At 43.7% G+C, this 7,809-nt stretch overlaps 1 protein-coding gene across 3 annotated transcripts in view; it reads right to left on the minus strand.

Annotated features, from left to right (window-relative positions):
* S1PR3 (sphingosine-1-phosphate receptor 3) overlaps nt 1-4,015 on the minus strand; it is a 44,497-nt gene extending 40,482 nt beyond the window's left edge. Inside the window, exon 1 of one of the 3 annotated variants that reach the window (XR_005558873.1) lies at nt 3,295-4,015. The gene's annotated coding sequence lies outside the window, so the exon portion shown is untranslated. The remainder of the gene's footprint in view (nt 1-3,294) is intronic. The other 2 variants (XM_039361424.1, XM_039361423.1) reach the window with 2 other exon arrangements.
* Between the last annotated feature and the right edge of the window lie 3,794 nt (nt 4,016-7,809).

Below are 7,809 nucleotides of genomic sequence, written 5' to 3' on the forward strand. Positions count from 1 at the left end.
GTGAGATAGATGAGTTGATAGATAAATGATAGACAGATAGACAGACAGACAGACAGACAGACAGATATAAATGTATTCTGCCTAAATAACCTATTGTTTTTCATGACCAAGAATGGTGAAAATAGACTATGCAGGGCTTGTAAAATGCATTATGAAAAATGAATGCATAATTAACAGCAAACTCAACGTTGGGTTTCATGTTCAAGAAAGCAGTGAAATTACATCATCTGTAACAGAGGAAATTAAAAGCAGACCAGTCAATTCATGCACTGCAGCTCAATATCACCGAGATATACCAGCAAAAATAAGGTGACAGATTAATCTGGAGTTTTAGATTCATATAAATATTTGTGAAGCTGAGGATATGCATGGACTGGCTGTTTGAAGAAAAGTGTTCTCGTGTTCCTGAAGCCTAGCTGAAGTAATATTCTTTCCAGATGGTGGATGCATTGAAATTGGATCCTTACAAGAGGGAGATTGTGGGAAAGCGAATCAATAGGAAAAGCTTTACCTTTAAACCTTCTTCCCATAAGTCTGAACTCAGAGACAGCCATGAAATCATGAGGGGGTGAGGAGTGTCCTTGTCAGGCACTCCAGATGCTGCCCCTGATACCGCTTCATTTTTCCCCCTAGTCCTTCACTTCAAAAAGAGAGAAAGAGAAAAAGCAGGAGAGAGTGTGAACACGAGAGTGAACAAGTAGAGAAGTGCTTCAGATTTTGCACAAACTCAAAACTTCTTCTACCCATTAAAACCATGATCCCATATCAGCCTGAAAAAAGAAGACATGACCACTACATTGTACTAACTATCAGAAAGGTTCTATGCTTGTGTTTATGCGGGATCTTATTCATTTCATTTCAGACTACATCACTCTGATCTAGCTACAACGCCCCACAGAGCAGTCCACAAATGAAATAATAGCTCTAATGCCAAATATGATGTCATGTGAACATTTTGACCTTGCATGATCTGTAACTGTCTGCCCAGTATGTTTCTGCTTGTCTGATAAAACAATGACACTGGGGTATGACATGGCATTTCAAACTGATTGACAAGATGTTCTTGAAGCAAACCACTACAGAACTTTCCATCTGCAATTTAGTTTATTTTATAACACGTTGTATTTTATGCAAAATCTATTTGTATGGGAAGGAAGGAAGGAAGGAAGGAAGGAAGGAAGGAAGGAAGGAAGGAAGGAAGGAAGGAAGGAAGGAAGGAAGGAGCCTTCCACCCAAAAGCATAATAGTGAAGTGGGTGGTCATATAAATTGTTTAAATAAAATAAATATTTGGACTGTCCTTTCTTGTAGATCAAGAGTGCATATCAGATTAAAGTCTCTTGCATAGAATATATGTGATGTTCACTAGCAGCATGCAGAAGTTTTCAATCTTCAGTTTTAATTGCTTGAAAAAAAATGTGCCTGCTTTAATTTGCAGCAAAGAGCTACTGCCCTGGAGGAAGTCTAAAGCACTTCACCCAAATAATTTTTGAAAGTTCATATACGTAGTTTTATGTCTGAAATGGGAAGAGACTTAAATGTGATCTGTCGGGAATAGGAAAGAAATTAAGTGTGCTTATTTAGTAATAAATTATATAACAAAGGAACTGAACTGTTAGCTACCATTGTTCAATTTTGCTTTAAACCTTAAAGCAAAAAAGACTTAAACTTTTAAAAGGCTCCATCTTTTTTCTAGATCTGACCTGCCCACTTCCGGAATCCAGCATCTAACATACTTTCCAAAAGCCTGCCCAACCATTAGCTCAATAGAAGCTGCATGATTCTTTACAAGCAAATGGCATTTGTTTGATTATGGATTGGATGGCTGCCCATATTTTATTACCACATTTTGCTAAATTTAGCATTGTTTTAGAATTGCACCTCATATTCTACTGCTCTTATTTTTTTCCATTATACTTCCAGAGAACCCAATGAGTATTTTTGTTTTTTTAGTAGCTATCTTCATAGAGATCTCCTCATTTCAAAGACTACTAGGCTATTTCCTAAAAATAGCTTTTCTCTTCCTTGTACTTCAAACTTTTGAATTTCAGCATTGCCTGTTTCTTTAGAGGTATTTAATGTGGCAATTTTAAAATCCAGCTGTAGTTATCCTGAATTCCAGCCACTTCTGTGGATTTTTTTCCAATCCCATCCCCAGAAGAGATCCATGGGTGTCCTGAAAAATGCATTAACCTGATCAAACCAGAAGCAAAGTATGTTGAATTAGACAAACTATTCAGAAGGGCAGGACTGGGGTTCAAGTCCTGCCCTTCTGAATAGTTTGAAGTCAGTCGTATTAACTCAGTCCAACCCATCTACAGAGATAATGGAGATTATCGTGCTAAGTATACTACCCTGAGCTGCCCTGGAGGAAAGGCGGGGTATAAATTCAGTACATAAACACTTTGACCAAATAAATGCTCAAGCAAACTCTAAAGCAGGGGAGGAGAAAAATGCCTCCTGGCTTAAAATCTGCTGCTATAAATTAATTTTCCCGTCTTGGCTCTCTCCCACAATTCCCAGTCTTAATCCAATACTTTGGAAGGTGTCGGGTCGGGAATGGCTGATCCGACGTGCAGCGCTCATGCTCATCTTCCCTGTTATTTCCATTGTTCGTTTGGTTTCCCCCAAAATTGGTTAGCCCGATTGTGTCGTCTGAATGTCGGATCATCAGAAGCTGGAAAGACCAAGCTGACCTCCGCTAACCCAAATACCGATTGGTTCATCGGTCTCTCTCCGCGTAAACGCGCGAGGAAGTTGCTCTGGATTAAACCCGTAGGTCGAGGGTCCCACCTAAACTTTTCAAAAGGGGGAGGAGTCTTCACCCCCCCCACCCTCGCCCCACGGAATATAACGAATGTGGAAATCGGTGAGGATGAGCTGAGGTTCACTGACTATCAGTGCCCAACACAGTCCAATCGTGAAGGGACAATGCAACTGTGGGTCCTCCAAGTTCAGAAAGAGGACAAGGATCGAGGCCAGATGCCTTCGGATCCTCTTTTTGTCTTTTTCGCGGCACGGGATCTGTAAAAGGTCCCACCTTGCCTCCCTCTCGAGCCGATTATTCTCCCCCCCCTCCCTCCCAAATAGCGAGCAAATCGCACATCTATTGCTTTCTGGGGGATTCAGGTTTTGCGGGCGCATCGCCTTGTCCCTCTGGGCTCGCTGTCGGCGCCTTAAAATTGCGCCCCGTCCCACCCGATCCCCAAGCGACCCGCGCCAATTCGGATTACAAAAGGCGAGGCGTCCCACCCGCTTCGCCCTTAACTTCGACTTGCGTTGCCTTCCCGCTCACCTGGCGTCCGCTCCTCTCCCTCCTCGTCCGCTCTCTGCCCGACGCGCCTCATCCTGGCTGGATGTTGGCGCCAAGCGCTCTGCTCTGCCGAGTCCCACTTTCGTGCGGCCAAAGTTCCCGCTACCCCAAAGAGCGCAGTCGCGCGGGGTGATCAGCGCCTCCCGATCGCGCCGTCCCGCAGAAGGGGAGAAAACTCCGCCGGCCGGCTGCGAACCGATACCCCCTCCTCCTCCTCCTGCTGCTGCTGCTGCTGTTCCGCGGCCACCGCCTCCTCTTGGCCTTGTGGGGCTCCTCCCGCCGAACTCTCCTCGGCGACGAGTCCCGGTTCACACGCGCCGCCACATCCTCCCCTGTTCCCCGCTGGGCTGCCTCTACATTCCTTCTCCGGCGAGCCTTGTGTCCTCCGACGCACCTCCCACGGCAGCCGCCCTCAGCTCCGCGCTCTTGCCAACTCTCCGAGCCAGGCTGCTAAAGCCGGATCCACTTACCGGCAGTGGGAAAGGAGTCCCGCCGTTCTCCAGCGAGCAGGGCCTGTAGAGGTGGCCCATTGCTGGCCGACGGGTGCGCTCTCGCACCCCTTGGCGAGGAAGGAGCTCAACTGAATTCCCTGGGTTGGCTTCCGAGTCAATAGGCGCGGGGTTGCCAATACACGAAAGGAGGAAGAGGGTTCTGCTTTACTCTCGGTCATCATTTTTATTTAAGAGCAATAAACCCTTCGAGAACTGGGAAGTTTAATTGATATGGGGGGGGCTGTGGGCATATTTTATAAAATACTACCCATTCCTGTTTTGGGAAAGGAATATCATCGATTTTTTTTTTTAAAAAAAAGAAAGCAAGTAAATAGGAACCCCAGAAGAGCATAATGTTGTATCTGCTGAAAATATTTCCATTCTGTGTATTTTCTGAGAAGTAAATTTTGGTCTCCCTTCACTGGCTTTCTTTGGATTTGTCCTCAGCTTCTCTAGTGCTGTGTGAACTTCTTTGCCACTATGTCACTTTGTCACCATGGTGTTCCTCTACTACAGCTAAGGCTGCTTCAAGCCCCCCTTAAAATTTTTGGTTTTTAAGTAATGTTTTCCCTCTTCTGACACAATTTTTTCCCTTGGAGACTTCATTGATGCTGGGATTGCTTCATTGATGTGGTTAAGATGTGAGATCGGTTGCATCCACCACAAACAGTGATGAAGCCCAAATCACAACACACATGCAATGATGTCATACATGTTTCATCATTTGCCTCCAGCAGTGTCCATGGAGTAAAGGGGAGATCAGATTGATGAAAGCCGCATCACAGTCCCAATCCTTTTTTATGTGATTTATGACATCACAGTCATGCCTTAGAGCAGGGGTCTTCAAATGTGGTCCTTTTATGACTTGTGGACTTCAACTCCCAGAATTCCTCAGCCAGCATGCCTGGCTGAGGAATTCTGGGAGTTGAAGTCCACAAGTCATAAAAGGGCCACATTGGAAGACCCCTGTCTTAGAGGTTTGAAGTTTGAGGTGTGACATTGCCATTCAGACAAAATGTGATAGGTTGCACATGTCTTTGTTTGCTGACCCCTGCCCCCTGTAGATAACCATAGTTGGGATCTGCCCAGTTCCCTTTGCCCTACCTGCACACTTTTTTGCCATGAAAGAGTGTGCAGATTAGTGTGTGAGTTACTTAAAGAATGTGGGTTACAGGAGGGACTGGACACCAACTTCCATAGAGGCAGCTGCCTGCATAATGTCTAGCTAATGCTCTTGTTTGGGTTTCATGCTGTTTTCCACAAGCAGTCGGTCTGTTTTGTTAAAACATGTGCTGCGCAGAAAGGAGATGCTCTCAATCACTGCTATAGAAATGGCCAAAGTAAAAACAAAACAAAACTCCGCATGAGATTTCTTACTCTCTCAGATCTTGGCCTCTTCTCCGATTCTGTGTCTCATCTGGGATGAAAAGAGACAGTATGCAGGGTATGGGAAAGGAAAAGGTTGTTGAGAGGAGGATTCATGCGTAATCATTTTGTGTACACTACGGTGGCGGGCAGTTGTGTTGCACGCATGGATTCATTCATTCATTTCTCTATTTTACTTTTTGTTCTGTGGTTTGGGAGTGGGAGGGGACTCATTCCAGACAGGCAGCTGATGAGTTGCAGGGATCAGAATTAAATCTGAACTCAGGAAGTGGAGAAAGGAAAAAAGCCAGAGAAGACTTGTGGTTTAGGGAAGAGAAATCTGGGCATCTCAAGACCCTCTATCCTTGGGAAAATCCCAGGATGGGCTTCTGTTCTGCTCTTCATCTCATATAAGAACTCTTGGGTTGAGGGAGCCCTTGTCTCACTGTCTGTCTGTGCAACAAAGAGCAAGAGGGAGGGAGAAAAATAAGTGGTGCATGAGCACAAGGGAGAGAATGTGGGCAAGTATCTTGGAGAAGGAAAGTCCGTCATTTATTTAGATAATACAAGTGTAATATCTCTGTGTTAAGAATAAAATTACCATAGAATAGAATAGAATAGAATAGAATAGAATAGAATAGAATAGAATAGAATAGAATAGAATAGAATAGAATAGAATAGAATAACAGTTGGAAGGGACCTTGAAGGTCTTCTAGAGTAGACCAAGCCTCCTGCTCAGGCAGGAAACCCTATACCATTTCAGACAAATGGTTGTCCACTCTCTTCTTAAAAACTTCCAGTGTTGGAGCATTCACAACTTCTGGAGGCAAGTTGTTCTACTGGTTAATTGTTCTAACTGTCAGGAAATTTCTTCTTAGTTCTAGGTTGCTTCTCTCCTTGAGTAGGCTCCATCCATTGCCTCTTCTCCTGCCCTCAGGTGTCTTGGAGAATAGCTTGACTCCCTCTTCTTTGTGGCAACCCCTGAGATATTGGAACACTGCTATCATGTCCCCCTCGTCCTTCTCTTCATTAAACTAGACATTCCCAATTCCAGCAACTATTCTTTATATGTTTTAGCCTCCAGTCCCCTGATCATCTTCTTCTGAACTGTTTCAGTGATGGCTGAAGAACCTTGAAGCATCTGCTGTGTAGCCAGAAATGTACTTTCAAGTCAAATTCCACCTGGGGTTTTGGAACATCTGTTCTTTAGTTTTCTAGCTTCCTCCAACAAACCTTTCACTTCACTTCTGAAATCATTTATGTTACTCTGGTTTCCACTGAGTGTGCATGGGTGAGGAGCTGGGAGGAGCATTTGAGGAAGAGTTGAGAGCTCTGATATGAAATGGAAAGGAATACTTTAAGCAAGAGTATCAAGAAAGTCCCTCTCGCTTCAACCCACAAGCCCTCCTCCATATCTTCGATCTGCCAGCAAGGCTATTTTGGACATGGCTTTACGATGCTCATGCAGAACTGTGAAAGTCCAGCAACTTGAAAGGTGGCTAAACCCACAATTCAAAGCATCTGTCTACATTTACCCAACCAGCCCCACCACATATTAAAGAGCACCATTGGCGGTTGTTTTTCCAGCTGGCAAGTAATGCTCAGTGGGAGGCGAAATAAAGCTACAGGAATCCACCAGTCTCTGTCCTACACAAAGACAGCAACAATCATCAGCATAAGCAGAACGGGGGTTGGCAATGAAGCCAGTGGAATTTGTGCTGGAACACTTTTTTTGCCAGCCTGAGGACTAATGGATTGCACTTTAATGTGCAATCATTTTTTTTCCTGCTTTGAATCCACCCCTCCTTTTTGAATTCCTATGAACTAATTCCTATGAGCTCAGACTGGGCTTCGAACTTAAATTTGGTCAGTGTGGGAGAGAAGTCGTAAGGGGGTTCCAGCACTGTAGATCTGAGAAATTAACAAGGCCTCCAGATAGTATCCATGAAGCCATTGGTGTCAATTCCACTGTGGGATATGATTATGTATTATTTTTATGTACAGTATGTAACTTGAAGAGCCCCTGCAAAAATGGCCATCAAATTCTAATTTCTTGCATAACAAAGAAGAGAAATCATTTTATGATTATATTTAAGTATTTAATTTGACTGTGTTTAAATCAGATTTAATATTTCCCCTGGTTCTGCTCACTTAGTTATTGTTACTTAGTGCATATTTTGGACAGTGCTTTCCCCATCGTGCAATCCTCAGCCAGGAAGAGCCAAACACCCACTTATATGTACTTGTCTCCAGGTCCATCAGTTGTAATTAGACATGTGTGAATCTGATTTGGTGGTTGCTATGTACATAATTTTAAATGAGAATTGGAAAAACATGAGATAACATTTGTTATCTGAACATTATCATAGAAACACATACACAAACACAAACACAGAAGCACAATCCCTTAAAACTATGTATTGAGGTAGAAAGATTTTAAAATAGCCACTATTGTTTTGTGCTCCTATGTGTTTTCAAGACGTTGTCATCAGGGCTTATATTTAGTGAAATGTCTACAGAGCCCAATAGGGGCAGTGCAGACACAATGTGTGAAACTTATTTTGGGGTTTGCAAGAGATGCGTCAGAGGAAAGCAAAGACACTGTTAGTTTCTGACCTTTTCTCCACTGTACAGTCTTGGG

This window comes from Crotalus tigris, unplaced genomic scaffold, assembly GCF_016545835.1.
Source record: "Crotalus tigris isolate CLP2741 ecotype Arizona unplaced genomic scaffold, ASM1654583v1 scf7180000019264.1261149, whole genome shotgun sequence".
Taxonomy (NCBI): Eukaryota; Metazoa; Chordata; class Lepidosauria; order Squamata; family Viperidae; genus Crotalus; species Crotalus tigris.